At 40.3% G+C, this 17,780-nt stretch overlaps 2 long non-coding RNA genes across 4 annotated transcripts in view; both read right to left on the bottom strand.

Annotated features, from left to right (window-relative positions):
- LOC309643727 overlaps positions 1-17,780 on the bottom strand; it is a 464,905-nt gene that overhangs the window by 215,625 nt on the left and 231,500 nt on the right. The window lies entirely within an intron of this gene.
- The window catches only part of LOC309643710, a 28,639-nt gene continuing 17,708 nt past the window's right edge, over positions 6,850-17,780 (bottom strand). For 2 of the 3 annotated variants that reach the window (XR_014254015.1, XR_014254017.1), the window contains one exon: positions 6,850-12,524. This is a non-coding gene — a long non-coding RNA (uncharacterized lncRNA). The remainder of the gene's footprint in view (positions 12,525-17,780) is intronic. The other variant, XR_014254016.1, reaches the window with a different exon arrangement.

The following is a 17,780-nucleotide window of genomic DNA, read 5'->3' as shown; positions in this document are numbered from 1 at the left end:
GGGGGTTGCCAAAGGGGAGGGGGGTTAGGGGGTGGGCAGCACGAGTAAAGGGGGGTCAAGAGATAAGCTATACTTTTATTTTTATTGCTATTGTTTCGAAGCACAAGCCCAACTTCTTAGAAAAAAGGCATCATGATTGGTCATCCCATTCTATTCCCAATGGAAATGTTACAAGGCCTTATACAACCAAACAAGCTCTCAGGAGGTAGATCAAGAGATGTGAGAATTGATTTTAGTTCTTCTTATTTGACCCTCTGCCTACTTCCAGGCTTAGCTTCCAGCTTTCTGTTTCTTTCATGCTAGTTTCCCCAGTTCCTTCTCTTTATCTCCCCCCATCCTCTCTCCATGCCCCCATGCAGTTATTCACCTCCATCTTTACTCTAGGTCACCCTGGAATAAGGTCCTTCCTGGGATCCCCATGACAGCTCTCCATCTTCGCTTTCTTCTCTAAGGTTCTTCCCAACTTCCTCACCTTAACCAACCCCTGACTCCACCAGTCCCTGACAAACCTTTCTGGTGGGAAAAGTTGTTTCTCCTCCTTCTTCAGGCCCACAGGGGTTAGGATGAACTTAGCTCCCAACGCTTTGGACTCTCACTGTCCCTCAACAAACCTCCCTCTAGACCAGCAGTCCGCAACCTTTTTTACACCAGGAACAGGTTTCATGAAAGAAAATTTTTCCATGGACTGCAGTGGGGGATGGTTTCAGGATGATTCAAGCGCATTACATTTACCGTGCACTTTATTTCTATTATTATTACATTGTAATATATAATGAAATAATTACGCAACTCACCATAACACTGACAGGAGGTGGAGCGATGGTGGTAATGTGAGCGATGGGGAACGGCTATAAATACAGATGAAGCTTCACTCACTTGCCTGCCGCTCACCTCCTGCCACGCAGCCTGGTCCGTGGCCTGGGGGTTGTGGACCCCTGCTCTAGAAGGTCCATGTGCTCTATTTATAATTTCTCCCCAATTTTATCTATCCTTTTCTACACTTGCAGTTCATTCATTCATTCAGCAGGTATCTATTAAATACCTACTACATGCCAGGTGCTTAGATTTCCACAGCAAGTGCGCAGCCTTCCTTCCTAATTCATCTGTTTTCATCCCCATGACTTCAGCATCCAAGTGCAATGTTCTAAAAGTGCCTTCACCTCCTCTGCTCTATCAGCTATTTCTCTATTTTGGGAAATAGGCAGGCCATAATGACAGTCTCATCAACCCTCAGAAATGTTCCAAAGGACTGAAGCAACAACCATCTTTCCTTTCTTCCTTTCTTTCACAACAACTGCACCTGCATTTCAACCTCATCTTCACCTTTACATTATCTTTATCCCCTTTCTTATCCTCTTATCTGTCTTCTTACTCCGCTTGGACCAGTGGTCAATGCTTCTCTTACTGACTTACATATTCGTCTTTACTTTTGCTATGGCACCCAGATCAAGGTCTTCCATTTAGTGGGTACTTAGTAAATATTTGTTTAATTGAACTGAATTGAATGAAGTTGGGGAAAGAAATCCAACAATAGGCACCATGGTGGAATATGAAGTATACAACACAGCATCTAACAGCTCTTCTTTACTGTGTTACATAGACTATGCCTAGAGTACTTTCTTTATTTTGCCCATTTTTCACTTTCATATATTAAGAGATGCATTGATCAGTTCTGGGGTGACTAGAAGTTTCCTTTAAATCCTTTGTATCAGTTTCACTTTTCTCTTTCTCTCTCTCTCTCTCTCTCTCTGGCAAACACACACATCTCTATCTCTATCTTTCTTACAAATAAGAATCAGAAACTTCTGTATGCTGCTTTTTTTCTCACTTAACATTACATTACAAGCACTTTACTAAGTCATTAAATATTCTTCAACCATTTGATTTTAAGGATCACATAGAGCTCTACCTTAGAAGCATATGCAAAATTACTTTGCCAATTTTCATCCAAAAAATCATACATATTATTTTCAATTTTTCAATGAACACACTTAGACAAAATGTGGCATGAAGGGGTCTAACCATTTGATCATTTACATAGAATATCATATACAAATACTGCATGAGAGCACATAATATTTTTATTGTTATTTATACATGTGGAAAAATACTCTTCAGAACTCCAAGAAGCAACATGTAAGAATGACTGTTTCACCACATCTTTGTCAACCCTGGTTATTATCTTTCTTTTTATAATTGCTAATTTATTCACCCAAAGGAACATATCTCATGGGATATTTTTAAAATAACATATTTGTTGAGATAAAATTCATACGCAAAATAAACTCAGAGTTGGGGAACTATCACCACTGTCTAATTTCAGAACATTTTCATCACCCACCCAAAGTAAATCCTGTACCAAGAGTCACTCCCCATACTCTTTTCTCTCTACCCCCTGGCAACCACTAAACTACTTTCTATTTCTATAGATTTACCTATTTGTGCATTTCATATAAATGGAATCATACAATATTTATTCTTTCATCTGGCTTCTTTCACTTGGCATAATGTTTTCGAGGCTTATCCATGCTGTTGTATGTATAAGTACTTCATTTCTTTTTATGACTGAATGCTATTTCATTGTATGGACATACTACATTTTGTTTATTCATTCATCATTGAATGGACATTTGGGTTCTTTGCATTTTTGTTTATTATGAGTAATGCTACTATGAACATTTTTGCACAAGATTTTGTGTGGGCATATGTTTTCAATTATCTTGCATATATACTCAGGAGTGGAATTACTGGGTCATGTATTTAACCTTTTGATGAGCAGCCAAACTGGTTTCCAAAGTGACTGCACCATCTTACATTCTCACCAGCAGTGTTCTAATTCATCCAAATCCTCACCAATACTTGTTATTTCATCATTATACAATATTATATTTTTTACTCTATAACCATCTGTGGTGTGAAGTTGTATCTCATTGTGTTTTGATTTGCATTTTCCTAATGAATAATGTTGAACATCTTTTATGTGTTTATTGGCCATTTGTATATATTCTTTGAGAAACATTTATTCAAATCCTTTATCCATTTTTAAATTGGATTATTTGTTTTTACTGTTGAGTAGTACACATCCTTTATATATTGATGTAAGTCTCTGATCAGGTATATGATTTGCAAATATTTTTCTCCCATTCTATGGATTGTCTTCTCACTTTATAATTGTGTCTTTTAAAGCACAAAATTTTTAACTTTTGATTTAATCTAATTTATCTGTATTTTTCTCTTGTGTGCCTGTGCTTTTGGTGTCATATTTAAAAAACTACTGTCTAATCCAAGGTCATGAAGATATAAGCCTATGTTTTCTTCTAAGAATCTTATAGCTTTATGTCTTACATTTATGTCTGTGAATTATTTTTTAGGAAAAAAGTTTAAGTTTTAATTGAAATATAATATACCTACAGAAAATGCACACAAGTATTCAAGTTGATAAATTTTCACAAATGGAACATTCCAATGTCACTAGCACCCAAATCAAGAAATGTCACGTCATTGGTACCCTGGAATTCCTTCTTCTCACCACCCACCCCCCCACACACACTTTTCAAGGATATCCTGACTTTTAAAAGCATAACTTAGTTTTCCATATTTTGTACTATATATGTATGTAATCATATTGTATATTCTCATTATTGTCAATTTTCTTTAGCTTGACCTTGTGTTTATGGGATTTATCCATATTATTGTACATAGTCATGAATTATTCATTTTCATTGCAGTATAGTATAAAATTTTGTGATTACACCATAAGTTAATTTATCCATTTTACTGCAGATGGATATTTGGATAGTTTCCAATTTGGGGCTATTTTGAATAATGACATTCTAGTTCATGTCCTTCAGTGGATGTATGTATGCATTTCTGCTGAGTATGTATACAGGAGTTGAACTGCTGGGTCGTGGGTTATGATTTATTCTGATTTAGCAGATGCGTCTAAACAATTTTCAAGAGGTTGAACCAGCTGATATTTTATAGTGATCAGGGTAAGAGATGGTGGCAGATAAGTTAGCGTTGTAGCAGTGCAGATGGAGAGAAAAGAGTCACTGTGGAGGCAGTCAATAGGATTTACTGATGTGAATGTGAGAAAAGAGAGAAATAAAGGATTACTGTTAGATCTTTGATCTGAGAAACTGGGTGACTGGTGGTGCCATTTACTGAAATAGGGAAGTGGATTTGGTAGGATAGGAATTAATAATTCTGTTTTAGACATGTCAAGAGTTACATATCTATTGGATATCAAGTGTGACTGTTTAAGAGGCAAATGTGGGAGGATGAGGCTGGACATATACATTTGAGAATCATCAAGATATAGACTGGTATTCAAAGCAATGAAATTGGATGAGGTTACTCAAAAAGAGGCTACAGAAGAAAAAGAACAACATTTAGTGATCAGGAAGAGAGAAAAAAAAAGAAATTGAAAAATACCATTCAGTTTACTATGGTGGAAAAAAAGCCAGGTGAGAGGCAATTTCATAAAGATAAAGTAAATAATTGAGAGGAGCCCAATGTACACTATAGAATGAACTTGATGAAACTTACTAATAAATCATTAGCTAATATGCTACAAATTCAAGTGTACAATTATAGCTATAGTTTACACCAGACTAGCTCTGTTATTAACTTTCCTTCTCTCCTAACCAGGCTATTAATGAAGCATAGGGCTCAGAGGTCCTGGGCTATTTCTCTTCTCCCTCTTCTGCTTTGCCCAATCCTTTTCACTTCAAGGAGGTTTTTCAGTCCAAGTGGGTCCACAGGAAAGGACTCACATCTATGTATTAGAACTGATATAATACTGGTACAGAGCTCTCTATCCAAGAGCAACTGCTCCCTATTTGGTCTCTAAAAACAGAGATGACGTCATCATTTTAAGTGTTCCAGCCATCTCCTTCTCTTGGGTTTCTGCACTGAAATAGAATATAAACCTTTTAGGGATAACTTGCCATTTGGATTATGCTATCTCAGTACATTTACATTAGTCAGGAGTTTACTTAAGGTTTATCTATATGTTTTAGTAACTGCCGGGAAATTCCTTTTTGAATACTTTTTTCTTTATATTATGTTTACAACAATGTTCATTGTCACTGCTGTTTGTTGTTGTTATTGCTGTTTATTTAGCGACTTTCATGAATGAATTCTATGAAGTCTGTGTTCTTTGTTATGTGTATCCACTGAAGCCTTGGCTTGGTTAGCTTAGGTCAGTTAATGATTGGGCAAGGATTCTTCAAATGCCTTAAAATAATAAGTCCTCCAGCCATTGTCAAGGAGCTTTGTGTGCATGTTGAGGCATATCTTCAATACTTGGACTGTTGACAACTCTGCCTTAGCCTTCACTTCCTGCTTGTGCAGGGCTTCCAGGTCAGCCAGAAGTGAAATATTAGGACATTTTCAGGTCTTTCCTGGGTGTGCACACAGCCCTTCTTCTGCAGGTGACAATCTAGATTTCCAGTAATATGCTGGAGTTTTTCAAAGCCCCCAATTGACATCTCATCTTCCAGTTTTCACTTCTAAGTTTTTCATCTTTACCTTAAGTGTTTAAAATTGTTTTCTCTTATTGTTACTGCTGTCCCAGGAAATTATAAGGTTAAACAATTGTTGATTATTTTTGATAAAGTTCCAGGACAAAAGCTTTTCACACTGAGCTAGTTCTGACTCAGGTTGTTAAGGCTATTGTGGACTTAGGATGGTGTTCTGAAAAAGTTAATTTTGACATTTTGTTTTACATACAGAAGCTGTTATATTTTTATAGCCAATACAATCAGTCTTTTCCAGTATGCTTTAATAGACAAAAATTATTTTCTATCTCAAACTCAGATATTTACCTTTCTCTAGCTGTCATGTGATGATATATTTATACTCAATTTTTAATCAAATTATCATTTATTTTGTGGTATTTTTTTCAAATAATTAATCAACTCTCTGAGAACTCTTTTGTGAAAAAAAATTTCCTTTCCCTACTGATCTGAAATGCCACCTTTTCTACATATAAGTTTTGGACTCTATTTCCTTCCAGACATCTGTTTGTCAATTTTTGCACTGGTATAAAACCATTTTATTATTATAAAAATAAGGTATTTTAATATTGTGCAACACAAATATTCCCCTCCATTACTTTCTGTTTCTATTACTTTCTGCTTTTCAAAATTTCTGGAGGATTTTTATCCACTGCCATTCCAGATAAACTTTAGATTCATTCTTTCAAATGTTGTGGTTTTCCTCCTTTGCTTCAGAACAGTTTATACATAATGGGAATTTTCATTAAAACTTTGAAAAAAATCCCTTGGAATAATAATCTGAGCTAAAGTCTCTCTCAGAAGCAATTCTTTGACAGCATTTGAACTTACTCTCTATTTATTGCTCTATTCTGGCTTCCTGTTCTTCTTGAGTCAATTTTGGTCATTTGTATTTTCTGAGGATCAGAGGAATCATAAGATGGTCTCACTCCAGGAATAATAACAAAAATTTACCAGTAAAATTTGCCTTTCTGATAGACTCCAAAATAACATGAATCAATAGAGCTCATGAAATATAGATTTAATTAGCTTGAATTTGGTGTTGATTAGAATGACAAATTGATGTGAGGCTGTGGGGTTTCCACTGTCTCTGAGTCTGTGTTTCAATGCTCTCCATGGTGGCTTGGTAAAGAATATCTCACAAAAATGATTCTAGAGCACTTTGTAAAAGCACTTAGCTAAACAACTGCTTCATACTAAATAATGTGTGGGTAACAGAGAGTACAGTGCATTTTCTCAGAAGAAATGATTGACCCGAGAGACCAGCAAATCTAGGTGGGAAATGTGAAGTAAAGAAAGCAAAATATAAGACAGTGAACATAGACAGAGCCTGGATTAGCTCACAGTATCTTTATCACATCCTTGCCCGGGTCCCAACCTTCCTAGAGAATCACTCAAATGAAAGAATCAAGGTTCTACTGAATTTCCAACAAGTACAAATTCTCCATACCCAAGGATGTCTCCAGGTAACAGGGAACAAATAACAACAATAAACTATGTTTTCCCACACAGCCTGGATGGTTTGTTACAAAGGGAAAAAGTCTCTCTCCTGCTTGGGTTTACCAGAAAGTCACTTCAAGGTTCAGATACTCACTCACGTGGGCCGTTTGTTTTGCTCAAACCCTTGTCCTTTCTCTCCATACTTTTCACCTTCAGTTTTTAGAAGATCCAGAAACTTTATTCTGTTTCAGTCAGGATGTCAAACTCTCTTGTCTCTCTCTGCTCTTTTTTAGTAAATGAGGAGGGCAGATGTGGGGTCATAGACAAGTGAGTGAACCAGGAGTTGAAAGACTAAAATTCCAGTCTTGGGTCCACAGTAACCAGCTAGGACACTTCGCACATGTGGTTTAAACTCTTAGGAGCCTCAGTTTCCACATTTGTAAAACTCAAGGGGTTGTACTTCACAAGGCAAACTTTGAAGTCCTTCCCAGGTTTATAATCTTGGATTCAAGAAAGAAAGGGCTGTCTTAGAGTTTCAGTCATGACCAAGTGTAGCGTCTACCATGTGGTGTGCTGGTGATCTAAGCAACTGGTGGAAGCCACCTTCAAACGGTGATTATTCAACAGCCTTCACTCCCACTCACCCCCACCTCCTTCTCTTTGGCTTAAATCAACGATAGAATTAATCCACCTGAGTTTACCAACGAGCACAAACTTGTCAATTTTGCATTGAAGTATTCACATAAGCTGCCTGGAAGCATTTCTTCCTCTTTAAGATGCTTGTTTGCTCTGAAAAGCTCAAGGGTTAACAAAAGGTGAGTGAATGTTTGGCAGACACAGGCAGGCTCCTGAGGGGACAGGTGGAAGATCTGTCTGAAGAAGGTGGGAGAGAGAACAATGCAGGCTTCTCAGGGTCCACCTCCCCCCTACCCCCAGTGACCTGGGATGGAATTCATTTGGTGGGGAGAGGAGCCTTTTCTGAATCTCTCTGTGTGCATTCGATCTGGGAGAAAAAGAAAAGCAGGTGTGCTTTCTCCAGCCTCCAGGGCAGAGAAAGGAGAAGGGCTCTCAGAAGCAGTCCTCTGCCAGAAGTCTCTCCAGAAATACACTATGCCTATAACCCTGAGTTTCTAGATTGTTTTTTCAGTTGCAATCAATTACCTCTTTTAAGGGAAACTCAACAGTTAAAAACTCTCACTTGAACAGGAAGGGAGACTATTTTAATTAGACTTTCCAAAGGTGGGTAACATTCATGTAGTCATTCATTCAATCAAGTATTTATTGAAGACCTACTGTGTGCCAGGCACTGTTCTAGGTACTTGGAACACAGAGGCAAGCAGGACAGATAATATCCTTGTGATGATAGTACCTATATTACAATAAACAAATAAATAAAAATGACTTCAGATTCTCTTATATGCTACATTGGAAATAAAATCAGGCAATATGGTAGAGAGTAGAATGAGATCAAGGGGAGATGAATTAAAGGGAGTGAGTGCTCAGAGAAGGCCTCTTTTAATAACAATAGCCACCATTTTCGGAACACTCATTATATGCCAAAGAGGTCACATTTGTTCTTTCATTTCATATTTGCATCAGCCTCATGAAGTAAGGACTGTGGTCTCCACTTATAGATTAAAAAACTGAGGTTTTAAGTCCACAGCTAGTTGCAGCAGAGCCAAGATTCAAACCCAGATGTGTCTACTTCCAAAACCCTGCGTCCCTGACCACCAGGTTAATCTGTCCTACAGGAGGAAGCTGCCTATGGCACCAGAGCAGTGGTCCTCAGCCTGTCCGCACATGGGAACTACCTGGGGGTGGGAGTGGGGTTTTGAAGATGCCAACGCCTGGACCAAACCCCCAGCAATTCTTATTTAGTGATTGATCTGGAATACAATCTGACCATTTTGATATTTAAAGGCTGTCTAGGGGGCCTAAACTGAGAACTTAGAGGAAGTTCTTAAAGATAGAGGATCATTCTATACGATGGTCCACACTGAGGCCCCACCAGTCAATCATTTTACTCCTAGAAAGTACATCATCTTCTATTTCTGCCTTCCCTCAGGCCTGCCAGGTATGACCCTGAGGTCCCAGGGGCTGGGTGGCCATATTACCCACCCATCAGGTGCTCAACACTTCCTGTTAGTTAGGCACAGATGCTCATCCCATTGTATAGATGAGAAAACCCAGGAGCAGATAGGCTAAGTAATTTTCCCAAGGTCATACTGCTCACAGCGTGCTTGCTGTGATATAAATCCACACACAACTGGGATATAAATCCAGACCTATCTTCTCACACTCTTAACCACCAGCCTCACCTCCCTCCCTTTAGTTCAGTTCCCTCGTTTAAACTCAGAGGTTTTGAAGATCTACAGAAAAGCCAGTTGGAATACGCCCTGAGTCCCCTGTAATAAGATGCCTGTAAAACAGCTCCCTTGACACCTCTGTAGCCCTTCTGCTTATCTTTACTCAGAGGAGAATATCAGCCTTCAACTTTCCTCCAAAAGCTGCCCCCTCTACCACATTTATAAGACACAATTTTCCTTAAACTTTGATCTCAAAAACCACTTATTCTTCCAAAACCATATCTGCATGTAAAGAATAACCATTTTGAACCTGTAATTCTCTGCGACTCCCCTTCATTCAGATGACAGATAAACATGAATGTCACTGAAGATGATGCTTTGAGTTCCCGTTGCACATGGCATGACATTTTACAGTTTATGAAGTGTTTTTCATCCATTGTTTCATTTGATGTCTCCAAAACACCAGAGGTAAGCAGAGCTGATATTATCATCCAAGTTTTACAGAGAAGGAAACAGAGTTTCGTAAAGGCCAAGTAATTGATGGAGTCAAGGTTCCAACCCAAGTTCCTATCCCAAGACAGCTCCCTTTTCCCTATGTAAAAAGCACGAGTGTTATTTTGGCTAAGGTTTTCATTCTGCTAATTAGAAAAAAACAACAACAGTAAATTAGTGGCACATTACAGTTTTCAAAGTACTTCAGTTCACCCTCATGGAAACACTGGAAGCCAGACTGAAGGATTGTCTGCATTTTATAATGAGGGTCTTAAGGTTTAAGCTGGTCAACTCATTTGTCAACAGATCCACCCTCAGGAAGTCACAGAGACAGGATTTGGTCATCTGTCTCCAACTTCCATGCTATTCCCATGAAACTAAAGATTCACAATGCAAATTATTTAAGGTAGTACATTATTACTATGTTCATATACAATTTAACTAAAACATTAAAAGTAGATAAGTTTGAATTCCTTGCCCTGCACATAAAGTAAATAGGTGACTGTGGTAGCTTATATTATTGCCCAGCAAATAATTACTCCCTCCCAACTCCTCCGCCCTCATTCCCCACTCTGTGACTTGCTTGGGCTTCATGATGGGTGGAGTTACACCCACTTAACTTTGGGTTCGGCAGTGTTGCTTCCTTGGCCAACAGGATGTTAATAGGTATGACTCTGAGCACAGACACAAAATATGCTTGCACAGTTGGATTGCGCTTTGTGTGCCTTGGGCAACCACTGAGCCAAGGTAGATTAGAAGCATGTGGAGCAGACCTAGACCCACTCAGGAGCTTGAAGCCAAGCCCGTCATAAATCAGATCAATGTGAGCTCATCCACAGATACATAAATGAGAGTAAGTGCTAATTGTTGGGTGTCTGTGACTGATGTGCTTACCTTGACTGAATAGTCCTGTTTACTGAGGACTATTCATGACAGTGCCAGAAACATGGTAAATATTAATTGATTTAAAATAGCCTTCACCATGATAGAGCTCATGAACCACCCTCTGTGTTTCTGTGCCTTAGTCTGTGCAATCTGGAAGAGAGAAGATTCTCCTTCCACAGGGAGCAGTGTTACACAAGCCTTGGACCTTACCAACCATAGCATTGAAGCCTGATTATTTCTGTAGAGAAACAGGAATCAGGAAAAAACATTCCAACTTCAAATTCACCCCATTCTAAAGGACAAACTAACCCTTGGCTTTAAAGGAAATCAGATGGAATTTCCTGGTACAGGGAGGTTGTTCAACATGTAACATGGTGTAATATGGTTCTATGAGTCTCGGCCCACCTTTCTTTCGTGTCACTTACTTTAATAATATGAAGTAATCTTTCATTACTAGGCTGTCTTGAGTTGAAAAAAATTTTCTAGGATTCCAAATCCCACAGGCAAAGACCCAAGCAACATGGCCTTTGTCCTCATGGGGAGGAGAGGATCGCTGTGGCTTGGAAAGCAGTTCCCAGTAAGCCCTGTCATTAAGCTTCATCAGGAGGACCACAAGAACTTGGCCTTATGCTTTTTTCCATAGGTAGAAACACCTAGAAAGGTATACAGTGAGAAACACATTCTACTGTGCAGCCTCAAGTTTGAATTATCCAAGAAGAGAGCTGACCCAATAACACCTTGAAGGCTCTCCCTTCCTGTTTTCCAAAACACTGGAGAGAGGCAGGAAGCCAAGTTCTCTCCTGCAAGCCTGAGGCAACGACTTGGGTGAGGAGCTTCACACTCTATGCAAAAAAAAAGGGGGGGACAATTTAAATTGAGTTGGCTTATTAAATTAATTACATAAGTATAATTATATTAAATCCTATAATTAATTGCAGTAAATTGCATAGCACAATGAAAATTTATCAAAGGGTAGAAGCATTTATGTCACTCTTCTCTCAGATGGTGAAATGGAAACCCCAGCGTATTAGGAGACAACCTGAAAAGAAATACCAGTGAGAGAGGGACATCTTTTTTCTTGGTTATGTCCCCAAATATCGACAGCTTGGTTAGGACATGACAGCAGTCTTGCCTCCCTTTTCTAATGATAGTAACTACTACATACCCAGCCCTGTGTGTCAGGCACTGTGTGTATATATCATTAATTCTCATGACAAGATGGTGAGATAGATCATATTACTACCCCATTTTACAGAAGAGAAAACTAAAGTCTACAGAGATTAAGTAATTTCTTTGGGGTCAGGCAGTAGCTAAAACAGTCTGAGTCCAGATCATGGCTTCCATGCTTGGCTTTACCACTACACACACAGGAAGACTTGCAGGTGGGAGGGAGTGGTGAGGGGGCTCAACAAAGCCGAGAGAAAACAGAGTTGTGGAAGTTGGACTGTGGGACTCCTGTGGGAGTTGAGGACCGTCCTTTGGTGTCCTACTGGACTGACTAAACTTCACCCTGGTTCCTAGAGAAAAAAGGGAAAATGACATTTGTCATGCATCCTCTATGGGCTGGATGTTTTTTATACGCCATCCCATTTTATTCTTATTTCAACCCTGCAAAGTACGTATAATTAACATCATTTTACAGACGAAGGGGCGAAGGCACACAGATATTAAATGCCTGGTCTTGGGTCTCGTGGAGGGAAAGAGCAGGGCTGGGGTTTGAACCCTGTTCTCTCTGACCCCTTGTCCTTCTCCCACTCACACCACTGTGGTTCCAGTACATAGCACACTGGGTATGTTTGTACACACTGCTATATTTAAAACACATAACCAACAAGCACCTACCGTATAGCATGGGGAAGGCTGCTCAATATTCTGTAATAACCTAAATGGGAAAAGAATTTGAAAAAGAAGAGATACATGTATCAGTATAACTGAATCACTTTGCTGTACACCTGAAACTAGCACACCATTGTTAGTCAACTCTACTCCAGTATAAAATAAAAATGTTTTAACAAAGAGGGTAAAAGCTCTAATGAAGGAAAAGAATGTTCATTATTTCTAATTTTTTTGTTGTTGGAAACCTGCCCTATCCCTTAGCTTGAAACAACACTGTCTAAGTCTCTGTGAAAACTGACATGCGTTTGTCTGCGTGCCCACCGAGGGGAGTGTGGAGGGCAGTGGGCCCTGCCTTGAAGGAGTCCCTCTCCTCTGGGGGTGGCGGTCAGGTGGGAGCAGTAGCAGGCCTGGGGCTCTGGGCTGCGGGAGGGCGTGCCTCTGACCAACAAGGGCTTCCCCAGCAGGTGAGAGAGCTGGCTTTGGAGCTGGACTTGGAAAAACAACTCCAGCTTTAATACACGTGCTGCAACAATGACCCACAGGGCACAGAAAGGGGTAGCTGACCTTCCTGATGGCGGGAAAGGTAGCAGGAAGGCGCCCAGAGAGGGGAAAAGGAGTAAATGAACAATCATGATAAGGGGTATGGAACTGCTGGTGGAAACCAGAAGCCCACATTTTTAAACAAGGGAATGACACGACTGCATGCCTCTCTAGAAAGCTCCTCTGGCTGGGTGTCCAAGCGGAGGAAGGAAGCCAGGGAGGCGGGGGCAAGCTCAAGTGGGGGGTGAAGAGGGGCCCGCCTGACCCCAGGCAGGCTCTGTGGAAACAGAAAGAAGAGCCAGTCTTTCCAGCCGTGTTTCTCCCCCTGGCTGCGTGTCCAAATCCCTCAGAACTTCATCAAAACACAGATGCCTGGCCCTAGATGTACTGAGTCACGGTCTCCAGGATGGGGCCCAGCAAGTTTGTGTTAGAAGCACCAAGGCGATTCTGATGTGTCTCAGGATGGTGAAAAAGGAAGAACCAATAAGACATAGTGAGGGAGTAGATGAGAATGCAGGAGAGGCTGGGGCAAAGGAGGAGGAGAGGGCAAAGATGACGCTGAACTTTCTATCTGGGCCTCCTGGGTGAAGGACTAGGATGTCTGGTGAGCTAGAATTCACTACAGGAGGAAAAAGAACAAGTCAGGCCGTGGATGGGAAATTCACCCCTTCCCAGACATCTAGAGGCGGGCATGTTCAGTGGGCGAAGGGAGGGTCAGAGCTAGAAACAGAAATATGATTGAAACTATGGACTGGGGGGGGGGGGTGTTGGAAAAGATTGCCCAGTTGGGTGTATAGCCCCAGAGCCAGAAGGCAACCCAAGATTCACCAGGTAACAACGGAGGAAAGAGAGTGGGCAGGCAAGTTGGAGAGGAGAGTGAGGTAGAAGTCAGCAGGGGAAAAGCCTCCCTCTGGGAGGCTGTGCTCTACAGAGCCTGGAATTTCAAAGAGGTCAAGGGTCAGGACCAAGCAGAGGCTTTGGAGTTGTCTGTTCAGAAGGAGCAGTGAAGTAGCTGTGTGTCAAAAGCCAACTGCACCAGATGACAGAAAGCTCGGGAGGTAAAGAGAGAAAGGAGGATTTTACCCTCTTGTCTAAGTCCCAGAGTTGATGTCACCTGTTTCAGGGCTAGTGAAAAACCAGGAAGGATGTGTGTGAATTTAGAAATATTTACTCTTGCACTGGGGGCCTCGGAGCGGGCTTGTGAGCCAAGGGGATGCCTTCATGTAAGGTAATGCCTTCCTTCCACAGCTGATTCAGTCAGAGGACTAAGAAGCAGAGATAAAATGCTTTGGGATTGCAGGAGAGGAAAGGGAAGAAAGGGACAATATGAGATTGTCAGGACAAAAATCTCCAACAGTTTTATTTTTTTTCATATCTGGAGTGCTAATTGTGAAGTCAATAGGGGTGTTATGTCAAACCCACCACTATCAGTAAATATTAAGATTTACAAGACTGACAACAGTTTTCACAGGAGTCCGTCCTAGATGTCAACCTAGTGTGTGCACCGTTGCTTTTAAATGCTTTCCCATTATTTACTGATACATGTTAAAAGCAGCTTGTGTCTCTCGGGAAGATCAACTGCTCCTGTTGGGACTAATTGCAGAGCCCTTGTGTGTGACAAAGAGGGTGCTACTAGGGGATAAAGAGAGGGGCCTAATGAACCACAAAGGTACATCATTTATCGAATTAAAAGATTATGACATTTCAGAGTAAATTCCATGGAAAGTGAATGCACTGCGTTTCAATGAATCAGGCACTGAGAATATTTCCTTAGAAACCAAGTCCATATTTTCATTAAAAAAGAAAGAGAGAGAGTGAGAGAGAGCACGCATTGTGAGAGAGAGAAAGGCTGTGGGATTCAAGTGCACCAGTGAATTAACATCTTGTGGTAAAAACACTGCTTGAGAAATTAAAATGATATTTGAAACATAAATCCCGCGTGCTAACAACTCTCATTATAAGCGCCCGCTAGAGTCAACAGACAGAGTTTGTTTGCTGGGAGGTTGTTTCTGGAGGCCAATTCTTGAGTTCTCAAAAAACATCTGTGCAAATGCAGGGGGAAAAGCCACAGCAATAGAAGCCATCAGCGGTTAGGTGTGTTATAAATACATTATTACTTCACTGTAATGGCACACGGGCCTTGGCGAGACTGTGGAATGACCTCACCAGCTGTCAGCCCTTGAGTTACTCTCCTTGAATGAGCATTCAAGATACAGCAGTGTCTCCGAGGCAGCCCAGTGTAAACACAGAGGTAATCATCAGAGAGGAACCAGGCACAAATTCATCAACATCCCACGAAGAAGCAGGGAGCCTTGGCCAAAACCAGAAAGACTGAGGGATTCTTCTGTCACACAAAACCACCGTTCAAGACAGCCCTGAAGAACCTTTTTCATGGAACCTCTGAGCCGGCTCTCCCCTGGGTTTTCTCACTGTGTCTCCCCTCTCAGAAAAGAGGCCTCGTGGCCCAAAAGAAGCAAGTCTCCTTCCAAGGAATCTATTCTCGTAGTGGAAACTCGGAAATGCTGGCGGAGGCCGGGTGGCAAGGGTCTGAAAGCAGCTGGGCTCCTGGCAGAGGCTCTCGGCACACACAGAAAACCAAGAACTTCATTTAGGAGTAGACGTCCCTGTGCAAGGCGAAGAAAAACACTTTGAAGATAAGAAGACTGCCCACAACTAAACGGAAAATGATGGGTGGCCAAGAAGTGTCAGGAGCCATGGAAAAAAGCATGAAAAGAAGAGAAGGAGCATTTGCAGGTGGGCTGTCCTCACTTAGCTCAAGTTTCTGACTGAGCCCTGGGCGTCCTGAGCGGTGACTAAAGCAGTTTAGATTTTAGCCAGGGAGGGTGCACGACGTGTGCACACGCCTGGGAGCCAGGATGTCTGATGTGGGTTTGGGGTCCTTCCACTAGAGTTTAAGTGTGAACCTCCCCCTCAGTGTCCTTGGCTGTTCCTTCCTGGAAAAGGCAGGGGAGTGGCGACTCATTTCTAATGAACTTGGGCATGCTTTTGGAGTGCTTCCATGGATGAGTACTATTAGTAAAACTTCTGAAATCAGGGGGTGGAGGGGGTGGGGAAGGAAGAGTTAAATGTGGGATTTAATTGTCTTAATGTGAAAGACAAAAGAAGCTCCATCTTCATCTTCTGACCCACAGACAGTGAGAAATTTCATCAAATCTTGTGCCCAAGATTCTGAAGGAAATGACTAGTTGTCAAGCCCAATGCGGGCAGAGAACATGTTAGGGGTTTTGATCATCAACATCCCCCCAGTGCATATTGGAGACCTCAATACATACAGGGTACTCAAGTAGTATTTGTTGAATGAATGAATGAAATGAATGACCAAAACAGTCATGAGTGTCCCATGTTTTAGGCCACATACCACACCTAGCTTAAGGTGTTACACTCTTCCAGCCGAGCTACCACTGGCAATTTCTGTCAGTGTGCCTTTAAATTTAAAGCCTTGTGGCAAACTGAGGCATGATTTTTCAAAGATGAGTGTCATTGTATTATAATCACTTGTGGGGAAAAAAGCATTTTATTCAATTAAAACTTTGTACTAATGATTTGGGAAAATAAATGGTAAGAAAACTTTCAGTTCAATAAGTATTTAAGTCATTTATTCATCCATTCACTCATTCAGGAAATACTGAACAATCATAATTAACAAAATGGCAATAGTAAGTCCATACCTAGCAATAATTATTTTAAATGTAAATGAGCTAAATTCTCCAATCAAAAGGCATACTGTGGCTGAATGGATAGAAGAACAAGACTTAACTATATGCTGCTTACAAGAGACTCACTTCAGCTTTAAGGAAGCACATATACTGAAAGTGAAGGAATGGGAAAACATATTCCATGCAAATGGAAACCAAAAGAAAGCAGAGGTACCTATGCTTATATCAGACAAAATAGACTTTACTCAAAGACTGTAATAAGAGACAAAGAAGGTATTATATGGTGATAAATCCATCAAGAGGCTATAACATCAGTAAACACTTATGCGCTCATCATCTCAACATAGGAGTACACAAATATATAAAGCAAATATTAACAAACCTGAAGGAAAGAATACACGTCAAAACAATAATATTCGGGGACTTCAATATCCATTTTCAACAATGAATAGATCATCCAGACAGAAAATCAATAAGGAAACATTGGAGTTAAGCTACTTGTTAGATCAGATGGACAGATCCATACAGAACCTCCATCCAACAGCAGCAGAATACACATTCTTCTCAAATGCACACGGAGCATTCTCCAGGATATGATAGGTCACAAAACAAGTCTTAATAAATTTAAGAAAATTGAAATCATATCAAGCATCTTTTCTGACCATAGTGGGATGAAACTAGAAATCAATTACAAGAAGAAAGCTAGAAAATACACAAATGTGTGGGGATCAAACAACATGCTCCTGAATAACCAATGGGGCAAAGAAGAAATCAAAAGAGAAACTAAAAATATCTTGAGGCAAATGAAAATGGAAACACAATATACCAAAAAGTATGGGATGAAGCAAAAGCAGTTCTAAGAGGGAATTTTATAGCAATAAATGCCTACATTAAGAAAAAAGAAAGAGCTCAAATAAATAACCTAACTTTACACTTCAAAAAAGAGCAAAAGAAGAAAAACTAAGCCCAAAGTTAGTCAAAGGAAGAAATTAACAAAGATCAGAGTGGAAATAAATGAAATAAAGTCTAAAAAGACAATAAAAATGATCAATGAAACTAAAACTGGTTTTTTTTTGAAAAGATAA

The sequence above is a fragment of the Balaenoptera physalus genome, assembly GCF_965194825.1.
Source record: "Balaenoptera physalus genome assembly, chromosome: 15".
In the NCBI taxonomy this organism is placed as follows: Eukaryota; Metazoa; Chordata; class Mammalia; order Artiodactyla; family Balaenopteridae; genus Balaenoptera; species Balaenoptera physalus.
Note: the sequence above shows the minus strand (reverse complement) of the source record. Positions and strands in the feature narration are given on the sequence as shown.